General features: G+C 36.5%; 1 protein-coding gene across 3 annotated transcripts in view; it reads right to left on the reverse strand.

Annotated features, from left to right (window-relative positions):
• LOC144970030 (uncharacterized) overlaps positions 1 to 5,000 on the reverse strand; it is a 586,145-nt gene that overhangs the window by 557,271 nt on the left and 23,874 nt on the right. The gene's annotated exons all lie outside the window — the stretch shown is intronic.

Genomic DNA, 5,000 nt, shown 5'->3' on the forward strand with positions numbered 1-5,000 from the left:
CGACTTGACTATTAATAAGGTAACTCTACCTGAACTTTAGAGGGATTTTCTACACATTTCATTTGATTTTATTTGATTTTATTCTTATTATTTTTTGTATTCGCTCATCTGTTAACTCTCTCTCCTTACCAATCCTTTTCAGTATTTTCCCCAAAATGGCAGGCAGGCTTAAACAGCAGAAAAATTGATTTTTTAAACTCAAACAATTTCTCTACAAAACAACTTTATGTTCTTATTAATCAAACAAAGATCATTCTTCAAAGTTTGTGACGTACAAAATAAATCTGAATAAGAAAAATGTAGATTGTATCGTAACAAATGTGACGATTTTGATGCATGTGGTAAGGAGAGGGTTAACCCGTTAACTACTGCACTCCGGAAAAACACGCATGAAAAAGTTTGGCCAGAAAAATCGTCCTTTAAATATCGATCACTGTAATTGACCCTCATCTTGACATAGAAATCTCAAACCTGGGACTTAATTAAAGACTTCCACAAAGTCCCAGGTTTGAGATTTTTTTGCCAAGATGAGGGTCATTTAAATCGATCGATATTTGAAGGACGATTTTTCTGGCCAAATTTTTAAGTACGCGTTTTTCCAGAGTACGGGATTTGACTGGTTAATTATTGTTAAAAGTTCGGATTTTCTGGAGAAAAAAAATGTATTTTATATTTGTAATATTTTATGAATTAAAATGGCCGTGTTTGTTTAATCATTGGAATGAAGGCAGGAAGGAATTGCTTTGTCGAAGGTTCTGGACGGAAAACGGCTATAAATGTCTACAAAGTTGACGACATAAAAATTGTCCTTTCATATTTCACCGCTACGAACTCTCGCTTTTAAAAGCTTATAATACGAGATTAGGCAATTAAAAATTCCTGTCTTTGATTCGTTTTTTAAATTATTTCACTCTTTATATCAAAAACCTTTCATAGAAGGAGGAATATAGTTTTGTATCTTAGTACATTAAGGGGCAGCGTGGCTCAGCGGCACTGTCTTTGCTTCGTACCCAAAAGGTATCGAGCTCGAATAACCGATACACTTCGCACGTTGCGGCGCTGCACTGCGGCTAACGCCTGGGTTATTCCAGTCTTCTCTTGGAATAGACCATGAAGAGAAATTGCCCCAACGGGATGAATAAAGGGATTTTTATTACTTATTTTTCTATTTAAAAAAAAAAAATGATTCTATACAGCTGGCGATGCTGTGAGTATTTTACTTAACTGCAAAGCATCAATCACAGCGAGGGTGGACAATAGGCTCAGAAGAATATCTCGAATTCATCGGGAAGCGAACTGGGTCCCTTTGCGTGTAAAGCGAGTGCTCTACCAACTGAGCTATTGGACCAAACAAATCAACAACAACAATAAACGAAGAAAAAAAACAACAACAAAACAACAAAAAACACCAAAAAAACAAAAACAAAAAAAACAAAAACAAACAAACACACAAACCCAAGACCGCGAAAAGGACAGTCAATAATTATGTGCTAGTTCTATATACATTCCCACATAGACCTGACCGGGTACACAATCTACCAGCTATGAATTACCCCAGCAATAATCAAGTTCACTTTGTATCTCGTGTTATAATGTCAAGTGTTAAAATCAATTGGAGCATAGATACATACATTGGCAAGGAAAAATATAGACCCCCTCTCTCTGTGTCTATATCTTTGTATTTGTTTGCCATGATAGAGTTCCACATACTTGAATATTAATTAAAGTCTTTAAATGGAGTCATTTGTCTATTTATTCTCTCTCTCTCTCTCTCTCTCTCTCTCTCTCTCTCTCTCTCTCTCCTTCTTCTTCTTCTTCTTCTTCTTCTTCTTCTTCTTCTTCTTCTTCTTCTTCTTCTTCTTCAATCTCTACCTATTATATGTTATAAATCTTGTTATTCCCCTTCTTTTTAACTGTCTATCACATGGAACGACGTCCAAGAGGAAACCAAAAATAATGTCCATATTTCTATTCTGTAAATTCAAGATGTAAACAAAGACGTCGATTTATTTAGATTACAAACGGCCTGTGTTACATCTCAATTGTAACGCTCGTGTAAATATTATAGACAAACCTGGAGTCGTTTTAATCAGTGGCTTGACATTGGCGATTACAAAAATAACGTTTGTTCTTGCTCTTTTGTCTTCCTATTTATTTCCCACTTATTTCTTCTTTGCCTTATTATTTTCCCTTCATTCTTTGTATATCCCACCTATAGATAGTTCGAAGTTGACGTCACTCAGGTCTTTGTTATTGTTTTTTTTAATCTTTTGCCATCCGTGTTTATGAGTAATTCTCACTAAACTGTATTAACCAGACTATAAACGTTCATGGTTACACATAGTTTTGTGTTTTTGTCCGTTATACTTCCGGATGGCAATGTTGTGAGCTTCTTACCCAAGCGCATACTATCTATATTTCTTCTTCTTTGTGGTCTTTGTAGGCTCTATGTGGTATGACATTCGCCTTCGGATCAGAAGGTCCTGGGTTTGAGTCCCGCTGTAAGCGGCCTATGGTTTAGCCCTTAGAAAAGGCCCTTAACTCGCATTCTCTCACCGTACTCAGGTGTAACATGAGTACCTGGCTGTTAACAGAGTTGTCAGAAAAATTGTAATATCGACATGTCTCGTCCTACATGTTGCTGATGGCTTGGTGGCTTGATGGCCCTGTAAAGCGCTTTGAGCAAGTTTAGTGGAAATACGCAATATAAATGCTCAGGTTTTTATGCTCAAGCTTTAAAGTTTCTTCTTCTTCTTCTTCTTCTTCTTCTTCTTCTTCTTCTTCTTCTTCTTCTTCTTCTTCTTCTTCTTCTTCTTCTTCTTCTTCTTCTTCTTCTTCTTCTTCTTTCTTCTTTCTTCTTCTTCTTCTTCTTCTTCTTCTTCTTCTTCTTCTTCTTCTTCTTCTTCTTCTTCTTCTTCTTCTTCTTCTTCTTCTTCTTCTTCTTCTTCTTCTTCTTCTTCTTCTTCTTCTTCTTCTTCTTCTTCTTCTTCTTCTTCTTCTTCTTCTTCTTCTTCTTCTTCTTCTTCTTCTCCTTTCTTCTTCTTCTTCTTCTTCTTCTTCTTCTTCTCTTCTTCTTCTTCTTCTTCTTTCTTCTTTTCTTCTTCTCTTCTTTTCTTCTTCTTCTTCTTCTTCTTCTTCTTCTTCTTCTTCTTCTTCTTCTTCTTTTCTTCTTCTTCTTCTTCTTCTTCTTCTTCTTCTTCTTCTTTTCTTCTTCTTCTTCTTCTTCTTCTTCTTCTTCTTCTTCTTCTTCTTCTTCTTCTTCTTCTTCTTCTTCTTCTTCTGCTTCTAAAATTCTGAAAGAAACGATCCTGCCCCTATCAAAAGCCAAATTACAGTTTAATTTTGTTTTCCATTCAATGAGAAATGACGCCAGGTCGTTTTACGGATCATAGATTAGTATAGGGATTGAATACGTCAAAACGACGGCCTTGTACGACGGACGGTAAAAACAGAATTTATGTATGATTGCTGCCATAAACTGACAAAACAAATATCTTATTTTTCTTTCTCATTTTAGCCAGAGATTTTTAAACATCAAATACGGCTATGTGGTCTAGTGGTACGACACTCGATTTCGGATCGGAAGGTCCTGGGTTCGAGCCACGCTCGGCGCATAGTTGAGTCCTTGGAAAAGGCTCTTTACTCACATACTCTCACTGTACTCAGATGTAAAACTACTACTACTACTACTACTACTACTACTACTACTACTACTACTACTACTACTACTACTACTACTACTACTACTACTACTACTACTACGGATCAAAGATTAGTATTATGATTGAACCCGTCAAAAAGGCGGCCTTGTACGACGGACGGTAAACACAGAATTTATAACTGCTGCCATAAACTGACAAAACACTTTTTTGTTTTTCCTTTTTTCTTTCTTTTTAACCAGAGCATCTTTAACAGAAGGGGAAAAAAGCAACTTTAAAACTTGAGCATTTCTATTGGGCATATCCACTAAACTTGCTCAACGCGCTTTACAAGGTGTCCCAAGCCAACAGCAACATTTAGCATGATAGTCAACTTGCCAAAAATTCTCAAAAACCTTTAAGTAAGCGTGAGATATATAGTCATCATTGTGAATGTATAACATGGCGCATTATTCACTAAACCTGCTCAAGAGGCTTTACAATGGGGTTATTTATAAGCCAACAGCAACGCTAAAAACGTAGGACGAGAATGACACCAGTTAGGCGATATTATGTGTGTGCGTGTGGGTGTGGGTGTGTGGGTGTATATATTATATATATATATATATATATATATATATATATATATATAAATGTGTGTGCATATATATATATATATATATATATATAATATAGAAGAGAGAGAGAGAGAGAGAGAGAGAGAGAGAGAGAGAAGAGAGAGAAGAGAGAGAGAGAAGAGAGAGAGAGAGGGAGAGAGAGAGAGAAAAAGAAAGAAAGAGAGACAGAGAGAGAGAGAGAGAGAGAGAGAGAGAGAGAGAGAGAGAGGGAGGGAGAGAGAGAGAGACCTTAAGACACGTTTTAAGTTCCGTTTCAATTTAATTTAATTACAGGGTGACAGGTGCGTGTAGTCTGCCTCGCGCTGAAAACGAAACAAAGCGCGTTAAAAAATGTTGTCCAGAAAACACGTCCCTTCAAGAATCGATCAATTCAAATGATTCTCGTCATCTTGTCTAAAACCATCAAACCCAAGACGTCGAGGAAGTTTTTAAGGAAGTAACAGTTTTGAGAGTTTTTAACAAGCTGATGATTGTTTTTTGTTTTTTTGTTGTTGTTTTTTTAACTAGAGTTTTTATATAGGGCAATATCCACTAAACGTGCTCAAAGCCCTATACAAGGGGTCCCTGACCAACATCGATACTTAGCATGTAGGACGAGACATGACATGACGCCTGTTAGGCAATAAAACAATTTTTGTATCCGACAAAGGCAACGCTGTTAAAGGTCAGGTACTCATTTTACACCTGAGTACCATGAGAGAACGTGAGTAAAGAGCCTTTTCCA

Source organism: Berghia stephanieae, chromosome 4 (assembly GCF_034508935.2).
Source record: "Berghia stephanieae isolate SIO BIC M18660-M18661 chromosome 4, UCSD_Bste_1.3, whole genome shotgun sequence".
NCBI lineage: Eukaryota > Metazoa > Mollusca > Gastropoda > Nudibranchia > Aeolidiidae > Berghia > Berghia stephanieae.